We start from the raw sequence: 15,346 nt of genomic DNA, 5'->3' as shown, positions 1-15,346 counted from the left end.
GAGATTTGGCATCTTCCATAATGACATTACGCAACAGTGTCCCATGTCAAACAGCATGTCTCTCTGCTCGCATCAAAAGCCAGAACAGAAACGCGCGGGCCTCAGTTTGAAATCTAAGACAAAGAAAACTGGGCTGCTGGACACACCGCAAATATACAACTATGAATCAACAGGAAGTCAAGGGGCTTTAACTTCAATGTCTGGCTACCACACTCAAAACTATATAAATATATACCAGAACATGAAACACTTAGAAAAACTGCGTTTGACTGACAAGGCAGATATATTCCAAAGTCTCTGGCGGGCGCGCAGCAGGCCAACAGAGTGTGTGGCTGAGACGTTGTGTGGTGCCAGTGTGCTGTGTGTTAGTGTGTACAAGCCAAACTTGTGGAGTCAATTGTCGAGGGCATGCGAGTCTTAGCCATGAAAGCCATCTGGAAAGGAGCAGAAAAATGGCGATTATTTAGAGCTATAAATAGAACAAATAAGGCCCAGAATCAGAGTGATAATCCCTAAGCAATGCGGGCGGGCTTTGGAGGCATTACTTAACGTTCCACTGCCAGACTCTGGACTGCTCCACCTATAGGTGTCACGTCCATCCTCTCAGAAAAGATTGACCCCCCCGGCGAGCTGTGGGAAGAGCACGTGACCTTTGACCCTGGCTTTGAGGAGTCCCAGGGAATCGGGGGATTAGCAGGGTATGACACTTTAGCCGTGCACTCTTACCAAATCGCTCTCATCTTAAGGAGCGCCCTCTTCAGTCCGAACGGAGTGGAGGCAACAAACGCTGCAGTCAGGTACACCAGAATCTGTCGAGGTAGAGAAGAATGGATCAATGGAATCATTTCTCTTCATCTGGATGTAGGATTTAAGACACATCAGATGCTTTTCAGTCATCGGTATGGCTAGCAGAAGACTCTGTCCATAGCTCTTTACAAAAAGCAAGCGCTTAACGTGGATCATCATCTCTGCAGATGGCGAACTATTCAGTTACTGTGTAGGTCAGGATAAAAGAGAGAGCGGGACTTGAATGTCTAACCTGGCAACCCGACTGTCTCCCCCATAGCTGCTGCTTCTAACCTGGCAACCCGACTGTCTCCCCCATTATGGCCCATAGCTGCTGCTTCTGGAGCTGATTCACAGCACCAAAGAGCTTTTCTCCTCTTGGCTTTGTGTTTGCTCCTTCTTGCTTGACGTGGGGGCAATATATTAAAATGTATGAGCCTTTATACTACGCAGTTCAAACAGAGCCAAGATGGGTTTGCGCAAACCACAACAATACACACAGGAACAACACACACACACACACACACACACACACACACACACACAGCGGAGGGTCAACCCCCTCAGAGTCTGTCATTGTTTATGGTTGGGAAGGCTAAATATGCACGCTGGCTGGCAGTGGGTTTGAAATGAAATAGTGCACAGGGAGCCAAAAGTGGCCATTACGTTATTAGCAGCAGGGAGCCAAGCAAGCAAGCTTCCAATGTGAGGGCGGCCATGCCAGAAGCAGGGAAGACGTAGCCTATACAAGGTGACGGTCCAAACGGGCTTACCACCTTTCTCATTGCCACTGCTTTAGTTTCTCTCATCCGTGTGCCATCTTGTAAATAAACGACCCTTTCATATCCCCGTCTTTCTCTAGGTCCACATTAGGGCATTATCTAATTCTTTGAGCGTGCCCTTTGTTATTAAAATAACAAGTAACAATAAAGAAATCTGCCACCCTTGTTTGTCAGGCCCAAACAGGTAAAAAAAAAAAGGACCAGGGCCCAGTTGCACAAAGCACCTTAGGTTAAGATTTCCCTTAAGGACAGTTTAGAGCCCGGCGATTTATCATAGCCCGACGGGCATCGCTGAACGCTGTCGCTCGTAAAAAGTATAAACACCTATAGGCGATAGGAGAATGCATCGCAGAGGCGCAGAGCAGGATGTGTTGTGATATTTTCACATGGATTAATGCTGGACGGACAGACAGAGAAGCTGCCAGTCAAGTCAGTCATGTTACCGTTTTGATTGCAACATTACAAAACTGTCTATCTGCTTGCTAACATGCTGTATGATTATCCATGCTAACGATGTGGTAGCTGTTACTTACCGTCTGTGTTGATAATGTCCGCTTTCCAGGCATTTGCCTTTTTAACAGCATATTTATAATCTGCCCGGTCGTTAGCCCAAAGGCACGGGAACCGTGTCCTTGTGTTTATTAAGTTTTCAACAAATATGTGATCTTCTGCCATTGTTAATTCAACTAGCTAGCTAACTAGTGGCTTCAGAAACTGCAGTAGGAGAGAAACAAATTATGGTTGTCATGACAACGAAGCTAACGATGGGGTCAAAGTTGAATCCAGATGGAGTCTTGACGATGGTCGCAACGTTCATCACAACGATGGGATATCGCCCGTCGCTGGAAGTATAAACATTTGTCGTTATCACCGACGATGGAATGTGATCATGGTCGGTCGCAACGACCATAAATCGCTGGACTCTAAACGGCCCTTTAGAGTCAGAGTTAAGGTGTCCATAAAATAGCATGGGCTGCACAAAACACCCTCAAATCTTCTCCATAAGGTTAAACATTTGAAGGAAAACATAAGCACAATATTTAAGGGTGTTTTGTGCAGCCCATTCTATTTTATGACCACCTTAACTCTGACTCTAAGGGAAATCTTAACCTAAGGTGCTTTGTGCAACTGGGCCCAGTGCTTTTAAGGATATCTACAAACATGTTGAACTCCCAGGGAGGCAAACACACACACAGAGTAAGAGACTAATGCTAAACATATTGCAGTATTAAGAGCCCTACACACAGGCCAACACGCTATGTCCTCTTGATGTGAAGAAAACCAGAAGATCCTCATGACTTCCCCACAAGCCCCTCTGAGATGGCCATCATCACTACAGCAACAGAGCGAGCAGGGAGTTCTTTTCTCACAAGGAAAAAGGTAGGAGCCCTAATCTTGACAAACATGTCTGTCTGGAGCAGGTTTTGTCGGACATCATCGTCAGGCTCTGGGCTCAGTCTAAAACACATACCAATCATTATTGGCAAGTTGGTTCTGGCCATCCATTGGATAGGAGAAGGTTATCAGATGTCAGGCTGGGTGCTGTGTGAACCAAACCCCGGGGCAGTGCGAGATACAAGGCTAAACTCTTGTTCTTGTGGGGAAAAAGAGAAGGACTATATAGGAAAGAGACTTGATCCATCATGTGTCACAGGTCTATACACAGCCCTAGGCAAAGACAGTTCACTGATAAGAATGACAGATTCCATTGTAGACACATTCAGGTTGTTTGCGAGGTACAGGACAGCTAACTGTCTTAGCAGCATCGCAATCAATCTTTATTTGTAACCATTAGCATTACAAAGCAATACATTCTGGGCATTTTGTTCTATTAACAGAAGAGGCAGAGAAATACAGACAGTGGACAATAGTCAACAAGCATCAAGTAAAAATGAATAAACAAAAATAAACAAAAAATAAATAAATAAATAAATAAATAAATAAATAAATAAATACATAAATAAATAAATAAATAAATAAATAAATAAATAAATAAATAAATAAATACATGTTTTTTCTACAAGCCGCTGCTACTGTTGGCTGATGTAAACAATATATACATGCATGCTTGCATTGTCAATAAACATGACAAACGTTTAGATATTAACCTTTAAATTAGCACAGTATAGGCAACATTACCATGAATTAAAGCAGGGCGCGTGTAATTCTTACCTACAGAGGTTCTGATTTGAGGTATCAGATAGTTACTAAAGAATTCTAACTCCCTCAATCCACTTCTCCACATCAACCCTGTGTGCCAGCTGCTGCACTTGTGGTCCTGGATCCTCCAAGACCTCGCAGCTTCTCCTCAGTCTCCACTGCCTCCAACCCTTTCCTACAAGACCTCCCAGCTTCTCCTTAGTCTCCACTGCCTCCAACCCTTTCCTCCAAGACCTCCCATCTTCTCCTCAGTCTCCACTGCCTCCAACCTTTTCCTCCAAGACCTCACAGCTTCTCCTCAGTCTCCACTGCCTCCAACCTTTTCCTCCAAGACCTCACAGCTTCTCTTCAGTCTCCACTGCCTCCAACCCTTTCCTCCAAGACCTCCCAGCTTCTCCTCAGTCTCCACTGTTCTCTTTCCTCTAAGACCTCCCAGCTTCTCCTCAGTCTCCACTGCCTCAAACCCTTTCCTCCAAGACCTCCCAGCTTCTCCTCAGTCTCCACTGCCTCCAACCCTTTCCTCCAAGACCTCACAGCTTCTCCTCAGTCTCCACTGCCTCCAACCCTTTCCTCCAAGACCTCCCATCTTCTCCTCAGTCTCCACTGCCTCCAACCCTTTCCTCCAAGACCTCCCAGCTTCTCCTCAGTCTCCACTGCCTCCAACCCTTTCCTCCAAGACCTCCAAGACCTCCCAGCTTCTCCTCAGTCTCCACTGCCTCCAACCTTTTCCTCCAAGACCTCCCAGCTTCTCCTCAGTCTCCACTGCCTCCAACCTTTTCCTCCAAGACCTCCAAGCTTCTCCTCAGTCTCCACTGCCTCCAACCTTTTCCTCCAAGACCTCCAAGCTTCTCCTCAGTCTCCACTGCCTCCAACCCTTTCCTCCAAGACCTCGCAGCTTCTCCTCAGTCTCCACTGCCTCCAACCCTTTCCTCAAAGACCTCCAAGCTTCTCCTCAGTCTCCACTGGCTCCAACCTTTTCCTCCAAGACCTTGCAGCTTCCCCCTCAGTCTCCACTGCCTCCAACTCTTTCCTCCAAGACCTCCCAGCTTCTCCTCAGTCTCCACTGCCTCCAACCCTTTCCTCCAAGACCTCCCAGCTTCTCCTCAGTCTCCACTGCCTCTAAACCTTTCCTCCAAGACCTGCCAGCTTCTCTGGGCCACAAGCGGCTGCATTAACACAACACTAAATCATATCTGCTGCTGGCCTGCAGAAACAACCTTGCACAAGGACATCGCTAGTACAGTATTATGTCAAAACTGTGTGGATCACAAGAACAAGAAGATGCCTTACACACACACACATGTGCTCACACGCACGGGCGTACACAAACATACACAATGATAAAGTAACAATTATTTAACATTTCCCTAGTATTAGATTTGCCAATTATATTCATTTTTATAGTCTCTAAAACACTTTGTAACTGAGCAATATGATTTGACCTTTTTGTTTGCTTGTTTTTTCATTACCCCCCACCCCATATTGTAGGTGGTCTGTAGAACGAGAGATATTTGAACAAATACGCAAAAATTATTTGTCACTAACGGTTAAACGAAGCATGATGCAACACTACAATAGTTACTGTACGTGACACCGTAATGCTTACTCCATAGCCGTGTTTTTATGGGTCAGAACCAAAAATGGTTTGCGGGCCTGTTAGTGGTGGGTCCCCACATGGTCTAAATTATTATACATTTTAATGGGTCTCAAATCCTCAATGCAAGGATGCAAGAGTTTAATGTAACATCTGAAACCTGGATGGACAAACTCTAACGGTTTGCTTTATCTACTCTAACTCTAAAGGTTTGCTACTGACAGTATGTTGAACACAAGTGTGCAATACATAGTATCCTTTATCACAAAGAGGCAGGCAGAATACACAAAACCGCGCACGCACACACACACACCCACACACACACACACACACAGGGCTGCCTTCTCCCTCAACTTTAACAGCTTCTTCATGAGGCCTCTCACACCAATGACGCCATTGGGCACTTACTATCTGAGATAAGCACTGCGCTTAACCCTGTTCACAACCACACACACACACACACACACACACACACACACACACACACACACACACACACACACACACACACACACACAATTTATATATACCAGTCATGCCTATTCGGAGAACACAAGTGAATGAAGTATTTACAGTTTGACAGGGATCCTCTTACAGCTTCCCAGGTTTCCTACGTCTTCAGGGCAAGCAGAAAGAGAGTGTGTCCTGAGATGCGTGTGTATGAGTAGATGTCTTAAATGGGTAGTTGGGCTTATCTCCTCCAGCATCAATACACCCTCCAGTGAAAACAAAGGCCCTGTCATCGGCTGCTTTGCAACAGTGACTGATAGATCTGGTACAACGCATGGGAACCGATACACATGCCTGCAAACACACAGACACACAGCTTTGTCTTGTGTGTGTGTGTTCGTGTGTGTGTGTGGGTGTTTGTAGGTGTGTGTGTGTGTGTGTGTGTGTGTGTGTGAGAGACTGTTGTAGAAGGAAAAATCTGCTGCCTTTTAAACAACACCTACTGTAAGTAATCATAGTGACAAAGGAATGGCAATTTGTCAAAAGATGATCTGAAATAGTAGAAAACGTTCTCAGTTCTCTGTCTCTGTCACTTTTTCCATTTCACATCTTTTTCATATTGAATATTTCAACAAATACGTTTGTTTTGTTCTTGTTGCTTGATCCGAGGTTGCATGTGAAAACCGTTGCAGACCCCGCTCCTGAAATAAATTAAAAGATACTGCAGTCCTGTGGTCAACTGCTTTTACCAAAAGCCCCTGGGACAGTAACCACACATGGGCCACACAAGGGGATACGTTACACAAGACATCAAATCATCTGGATTATTAATAATACGTGTTTATACAGTCGCAGGCAAAACAACATTCCATGAAATGAAATTTAGATTTAGTCTCAAGTCTATGTAATCTTGTCCTTTCTATTCATCCTTTTGTAGTATGTGTGTGTGTGTGTATATGACATCCCTATTCATAGCAGGGGTAGAGCGCCAATGTGGCTTTGATTGTTTGCTCTCTCTCAAACCTTCCTAGTGAGAACCTCTCCCTTTTGCCCAAGATCTCCTCCAACGAGAAGCAGACCTGAGTAGGCATCGGTTAGTGAGAACCTCTCCCTTTTGCCCAAGATCCCCTCCAACGAGAAGCAGACCTGAGTAGGCATCAGTTGTGGTGTCACAGGCTTTCAGTGATTTTGCTCTTAACCCCAGAGCTTGTTTTGAAACCTCCAGGGGGGCATTGGAAAATGAAAAGCAAGCGCTGTCGAAACCTTGTTCTCCGCCCTCCCATTACCGTGGTTGAGGGACAACTGCATTTGGAGAGAGAGAGAGAGGGGGGTGTATGATGAGCCGGCGCTATAGGGCTCCAGGAAGAAAGAGTGGTAGATGTTCCTTGATGGAGAATCACGTCTCACTTAGCTAAATTGACCGTGTCTCATCCCTCAATACCTACTGTTCGCATGGGGGAAAGGCCGGCCGACACCAGGTGCCTCTGTGAGAAGAACCCGAGAGTCTCAGGAATCTCCGTCGTTTTTCCACAACGATTGCATTCCTGCTGTAGGAGTGGATCCTGGGTTCCTGCACGCCTGGATAGCCTTGTTCAACACCTCGCCCGCAGCAACCGACCATGTCTCAGACTCCGCTCTGTCTTTCACACTCTGTGAGGTGTGCAGCAGCACTAGGTTCTGATGAGTCACATGATACACTCCTGCTGCTCCGACTCTGCTCACAAGCGCCACTCACAATCCTACACTGTTGGTTGGTTGTGATGTTGTCACATTTTGAAGGCTTTGGAGTGGACAGGGGGGGGGGGGAAACGTCCAGATGGCCCTAACTCAGCAAGAGCGTATTTCCTTTCAAATGTCTGAGCTCAGTCCCTGAATTACCGTTTACCTGGGGCAGCAGGGCACTTCCCTTTTGACTCCTGCACAGTCACTCTGATCTGTCAAGCAGAAAAATAAGCAGAGGCCACTTCAAAGGGCCGGTCTCCACTCCACACGGGCCGGGTCCAAAACGCTACTGCCTTCATGTCAAGGAGCCCGAGCTAAAAGGACGTCTTTATATGAAAATTGGTTTCATTAAGATCATTGGAATCCTTTGAGGGTCAGTGTGTGGGAAAAAAGAAAACACATGTTGACAAGCATAAACGTCTGCACCTTCTTATAAACATCAAACTCCATACTTTTCTTTTCACAATGCGTTAATGATGTTTTGCCATTTTGTAAGACAGGACAGGGAAAGGTTAGAAGTTAGGTACTCAAAAAGAGGACTTTGTACGACGTCGGGGTGTTGAAGCGGCACGCGCTAAACAACAAGACCCTGTTCTTGCCATGAGTAGTTGCTGTGTTGGTGAGAGCATTAGCTATGCACTAAAATGTTATCGTAAGAGGTGTTTTACAGTGTCCTGTGTTAAAATGTTTTACAGTGTCCGGTGTTAAAATAACTTGGGAGGGAGGCAGAGAAGAAAACGCCCCATTTAGGTTTGAGCTCATTTGAAATACACAGAAGTAATGAAAGACCATCCATCATGGTCTCATCATCACCTTCTAGAGAATGGATCCAGATGGAATACAAGAGAGGACTCTTTTTTGATGACATACTGTATACTCAAAAGTCTACAGGGGCTCAAAAGTCGCTCATCTCGATCGTGACTCTTCTCGTCCCTGGCACCTCAATGGTGGAACGAGCTCCCTCCTATGGTCAGGACAGCCGCTTCTCTGCCAATCTTTCGGCGAGAACTTAAAACACACCTTTTCAGGCTCCATCTGGGCCCTTTTTGAACTATTTCTCTCTCTCTCTCTCTCTCTCTCTCTCTAAAAAACAACAACTAAACTTTACCTCTATTCCTTCAGAAGTTGTAGTTGTCAGACTGTGTTGCATAGTTGATTGGTCTATTGTTGACAAGAATGTGTTATTGTAAGTCGCTTTGGATAAAAGCGTCTGCCAAATGACGTAATGTAATGTAATATAATGTATATTTAGGGGTGGGCGATATGGCAAAAATATCATATCACGATTGTATCACAATTCTTTTTCATGTTGGTTAAAGACTATTTTGCAAGTTACTGAACAGAACAATTGGGAACAAGCGACCAAAAATCATATCTCTGTATTTTTAGGCTGCATGGTAATAATACCTATTCTGGGTATTTCGTACAAAGTGGACTAAATGTTCAGTTGTAAGTCAAAGCTACATGTGAGATGTCACAAGCACTTTTAATGTGGATATAATGACTCAATGTGTAAAGGCAAATAACAGAACAGCTAGAACATTCTGGTAAGCTCAGAAAATTACATCACTTCACTGTACTGCAGCCTTTAAGACAACACTTATACCATATCACGATATTACTATCTCCAAAGTCTAAAGGTCCTTACACATCAGGAGCGTTTTTTTCGTGCGATGAATTTGCACGTCAATAATATTTTCCGAGCCTATATCAGTCAATGCAACCGTGCATACCAACGGTGAAATTTCGCTGAGCGTTATTGCGGCGTTTATTTTTTCGAACCACGGTCAATTTTTTTAGAAATTTGCTTCCGACGTATACACATCTGTGGCTGTGATTGACAGGTGGGTCAAAATTCGCATGGCAATTTCGTGCCGTATATTCGCATCGCTCTTGATGTGTAAGGACCTTAAGACGATATCTAGTAGTAGTCTCATATCACAATCTCGATATCATATCTCTATATTGCCCAGCCCTATATACATTTCAAGGAATTGTCAGTCCTGTCTGCTGTGATGTTTTGGGAGATGTCCTGTACTAGCAAACACTGCAACAGGAAGTGAGCTGGGGCTCAATTTAGAAGGTTTTTTTGTTGTCAAGTTAAAAGCCGTCCATACATTTCAAGAAAAGACAGTAGACAAAAGAAAGGAAAGAAGGAGAGTAGCATTTAAGCAGAAGGATAGAAGAGATCAAAGACACAGTATAAGACACATTGAAAAAGCGTTTAATTTCAGGTCAGGGGGCTCATTTCAAAAAGACTTCAAGCTGGAATGTGAACGTGTGGGTCAGCTGATCATTCACACCCTTCAGGTCGGCCTGGAAACACTTTCCAGCTGCAACACACCCAAACCCTGTCAAAGTCAACTGATACGGGAGCATGGAAATTATTAGACATTGGACATCGGGGAAGTGGGGGAGAGAAGGGAGAAGTGGAACAGGGAGGAGTAGAGGCTCAGGGACCTGCTGTGGAAGTTCTGTATCCAGGGCTGGGCGAGAGAGGGGGTAACCCTATCCCGTCAAGCAGCTCCTTATCTGGCCAGGGATCAAACCCTCAGGAGCACGCTGTCATTTCTTTACTCTGCCTTTGACAAGTAACATGTTTTTTTTTTGCTGCGGTTTAGATCCCACTCTGGAAAGTGGTGCAACTCCTACACTTTGTGAAATGCCTCTCTATGTCTGTGTACATACTGTGTATATACTGTGCAGGCCGCAGCTAGAAGGTATCGCTGGGAGTGAGCGGGACGTAATGGGGCTGTTTACGCCGCATGAGGTGAAGGCTTTAGATAATCTGACCACTGTCATGTTCGAGGCAAAGCTCTTTTTCCACCGAGTGAGAGGCAGACGCCTCGTCATCAGAAGACGCACAGCGAGAGGCATTCAAAGCCCACAGCAGCAGGTCTTGTAGATGATAGGTTTGGGTGGGTTAGCCTAGCCCCCTCCATCACTCCTGCTCTCTGAGCTTCATGTGACACGGGCTTTTCCAGGAGAGGTCGACATTAAAGTCATCTATCTGGCTCTGTGTGGATGATGGCTGCCTTTTTTACAAAGGGGACGGTGGGGGTTAGGAGTTTGGCTCTCGTGTTACCTGGCTCTGCTGGAGCTGACCTGAGAGGGACCTGCAGATTAAGCAACCATCTGGGAGCTGCAACCTGAGTCCTACAGCGACTGGCCAGGACAGGACACCACTTTTACTTACTCAGACACACACGCACATACGCGCACGCGCACGCACGCACGCACACACACACACACACACACACACACACACACACACACACACACACACACACACAGATATTAACCTCCAAATTTAACATTGTTCGCAAGTCTAGTCTGTTGACAAAGCCTGCGTTTTAAAAAGGGGGAATGCCACTCCATTTACCAACTGACATATTATGTTGTTTGTTTGACCTAGGGCAGATCCTGCAGCGTTTCTGGGACCATAAACAACTCTCCAGGAAACCACGGCACTCTGATGAATTGTGAATGAACCTGGACCACAATGACGGTGAAAGACAAAGTGATTTTATTGGCTCACAGGAAAGCTCGTTTTGAGTTTGCTCGCCCACAGAAGCTTCATTTAACAATATGTTATCTCATCTAAAGCAGGAAAATATATCACTTGGTTGTGATCACATTTTGTCCTTTGCCCATCGTTTTTGAAGTTCTTTCTCAGTTAGAGCCATACATTAGTGTGATATCATAGACGAGGTATTAGCCCAACAAACTGTTTTCTTAATTATGGTTATAGAGAGGCTAGTAGTCAATGTGTACACTGATACAAATGTCACTATTTTAGGCAAAAGAAACATTTATTTGAGACCGAGTACTAAAAATCGGCGATATTCGCCTTTCAGACATTACTACCCGATGAAGAAAAATAAGATGTAAACCTTTAAATTAATGATAGGAGTTAGTCTAAAAGAGGATTTGGCACGCCACTGACTAATTTCCTATAAGATGAGGCCCAATCCATATTTCATACTAAAGGGATGCTGTTGTAAATGACATTGTAATGTACAGCGAAGCAAACTATAAGCTCCAGTGCTCCATGTTCCAACAGTACAATGTGTACAGTACCTCATCCATCACTGTTACCATCCAGAGGTCAGCTCAAGTGCAGGATGTGAAGGCCATAGATTTGTAAAACAATCTGAGTTTAGGAAAAAGAAATGTGCCTCTAACCACATTAAGTGCACTTCACAATAGCACGCCAGTAACCAAGAGCGATGGCTTGAACCATCCAAATTATGACAAGTGGCCAGACGTGAGCGACATCTCCAGGGTCCAGATGTGCTGTACAGTAGGCATGAGCGACATCTCCAGGGTCCAGATGTGCTGTACAGTAGGCATGAGCGACATCTCCAGGGTCCAGATGTGCTGTACAGTAGGCATGAGCAACATCTCCAGGGTCCAGATGTGCTGTACAGTAGGCATGAGCGACATCTCCAGGGTCCAGATGTGCTGTACAGTAGGCATGAGCGACATCTCCAGGGTCCAGATGTGCTGTACAGTAGGCATGAGCGACATCTCCAGGGTCCAGATGTGCTGTACAGTAGGCATGAGCGACATCTCCAGGGTCCAGATGTGCTGTACAGTAGGCATGAGCGACATCTCCAGGGTCCAGATGTGCTGTACAGTAGGCATGAGCGACATCTCCAGGGTCCAGATGTGCTGTACAGTAGGCATGAGCGACATCTCCAGGGTCCAGATGTGCTGTACAGTAGGCATGAGCGACATCTCCAGGGTCCAGATGTGTTGTACAGTAGGCATGAGCGACATCTCCAGGGTCCAGATGTGCTGTACAGAAGGCTTGAGCGACATCTCCAGGGTCCAGATGTGCTGTACAGTAGGCATGACGTTTGCTACGCTTATTTCCTGGCCCTTTGATACATTAGATGAAGTACATCTGCTGGAGATTTTTGCCGAGACATTTGGCCCCGTACAGCCCGAAGGGAATCGGAGCCAAACATCGGCTCGCCTTAAACGCAGTATAGACGATTTAGACAGCGAGTTGGTCCATATTTATTGAGCCATCAATGCGATGTCAGGAGGAAAACCTTCCACGCCCTGCAGCTCTTTCACCTCCGATTTGGAGAAGCATCCGCCAGTCTGTGTTTGACTTTGCCCTTGGTGATGTTGCTCAGAAGCCGTGCGGTTCACTTCCACTCCGGCAGTCTTTGCCTTCTGAAGCTTCCATGATGGGGTTGATTCTCCAAAGAGCTTCTCGTGGGTTCCTGTGGTGGCGCTCCTAATCAGCGTGTTGCACACAGCGCCCGGCCCGGGGGCCCACAGCTAGGCCTGCTTTCCATCTAGAGAGGGAACAACAATGGCTCCCCATGCCATCCTCGAGAAGCGTCCTCCTCGCAGATCACACACGCTGATAGATCAATCTACCGGAATGACTTTGTCATTTTTAAACAGCGGGCTTTCATGTCTCCCTTAAAAAGGGCCCCTTCCCTACAGTGCATGTCAAACCCAATAACCACTCCGCTCAAAGATCATATAGAGAAAATATGTGCTGTGTCTCTGCATGGTGGAGGAATACCTCTGATATGAAAGCATAGGAACAATTATGACGCAGGGCGCACACAGTGGGCCATAACCACAAAGAAAGAATTATAAAATCATACGTTCCCTTTTATGCCATCATCCGTCTGCTTATAGACTGCATCGTGATTTTTTCTTTTAGCTTAAATTGTGCTCGTCTCACATATTGAGAGTGAGAGTATGTTTGGGAAGCAGAAGTAGAGAGGAAATAAAAAACAGACTATGCCAACTGACCAGTGATGTCACGAGAGAGAGAGAGAGAGAGAGAGAGAGAGAGAGAGAGAGAGAGAGAGAGATAAAGAGATTGACGACCGCTGTCTCTCAATCTCTGGTAGCCAAGCGAGGGGGCTTTCATCAGATACCCGCAGGCCGCATAGTGTAAGGGCAGGCAATCCTGCGCTCTCTCTCCCCGGTAACGTCTATGTCCTTAATGACAGCCGTCGCTTCGAGCTCAGACCTCACAGCCACCGCACTCCTCTCAAACATGCTCACCAAAAACATGAGATCAGCAGCATACCATCTGCCAGTTGTGTCTTCTCCAGATCATTAATCAAAGAGCCTATATCGCCGCATCGATGCCGTCGGAGATATTGTTCCCACCACATCGTTACGCCTACAGAGGCCCACATGGCTCTTACACATGACATCATCGTCGTGTGACAGCAGTTGAACTTGGATAAACAATTTAAGAGTTCGGCTTCAAAAGTATTTGGCATTTAATTCTCTGCCACACCTTTGTTCATAGCAGAGTATTCACATGGCAGTGAATGGATGTAAATAAACTGGTGAGACACTGCACTTCTCTTATAGTGATCACCTTGGGACGGGTCAAATTGATCACTATAAGCAGATGATCATTATAACTGATTTCTTTCTTTTTCTGTATTTCTCATGGAGATTACCATCTAATTGACATTTGTATTACATGAATACAATACATATAAATACATGAATACAGTACATATAAATACATGAATACAGTACATAATATGTATTACATGAATATAGTACATATAAAGTAAAGGAATGTTATTGACTTTAAAAATCCATACAGTAAGTAGTTAGGCCTCTGATGTTTCAAACACAGCTGTCTCATGTAGACAGAGACGCTGCCATCTCTCCACAGGCAGAGATGCTGTGATCTCTCCATATACAGACAGACATGCACAGAGTATCACTGCTGTATCTCATTGGCTCATTTTTGTCACTTTGAAAGTAAAATAATAATAAAATTACTCGTTTAATAAGACATCCAGGTAACACTTTACAATAAGGGTACATTAATTAAGGGTTAATTAATGCTTAGTTAATGCTTAATAAGCATGAATTAACATGAATTAACAGGGTTAGTAAAGCTTAGTAAGCCTTAATTAACCCTTAATTAACATTAACTAATGTGCATTAAGTAAGGGTTGGTTAATGCTTAATAAGCATTAATTAACACACCGTAATTAACATGACTAGTAGTGCTTAATAAGCATCCATTAACCCTTAATTAACATTAATTTGAGGTTTGCTGGTTCCGTTTCTTCATGTGGCCCTAATTTATATGCATGTTCTATAAGCATTACTTAACTGTAATTAACCATATATTAATGCTGTTTGCGACCCTTATTGTAAAGTTGCAAACATATATCCCTTAAGTAACACTTAATAAAAGCTTGAGTGTGCCTAATAAGCATTACTTACCTGTAATAAACCATGTATTAATGCTCTTTGTGACCCTTATTGTAAAGTTGAAAACATGTATGCCTTAACTAACACTTCATTAATGCATTAATGTGCTGAATAAACATTACTTATCTGTACTTAACCATTTATTAATGCTCTTTGTGACCCTTATTGTAAAGTTGAAAACATGTATGCCTTAACTAACACTTCATTAATGCATTAAAGTGCTGAATAAACATTACTTATCTGTAATTAACCATTTATTAATGCTCTTTGTGACCCTTATTGTAAAGTTGAAAACATGTATGCCTTAACTAACACTTCATTAACACATTAAAGTGCTGAAAAAACATTACTTATCTGTAATTAACCATTTACTAATGCTCTTTGTGACCCTTATTGTAAAGTTGAAAACATGTCTGCCTTAACTAACACTTCATTAACAGATTAAAGTGCTGAAAAAACATTACTTATCCGTAATTAAGCATTTATTAATGTTCTTTGTGACCCTTATTGTAAAGTTGAAAACATATATGCCTTAACTAACAGTTCATAAACTTATTAAAGTGCTGAAAAACATTACTTATCCGTAATTAACCATTTATTAATGCTCTGTGTGACCCTTATTGTA

The sequence above is a fragment of the Poromitra crassiceps genome (genome assembly GCF_964638095.1).
Source record: "Poromitra crassiceps genome assembly, chromosome: 2".
NCBI classification, from domain to species: Eukaryota; Metazoa; Chordata; class Actinopteri; order Beryciformes; family Melamphaidae; genus Poromitra; species Poromitra crassiceps.
The sequence above is the reverse complement of the archived record's forward strand: the minus strand, read 5'-3'. Positions refer to the sequence as shown.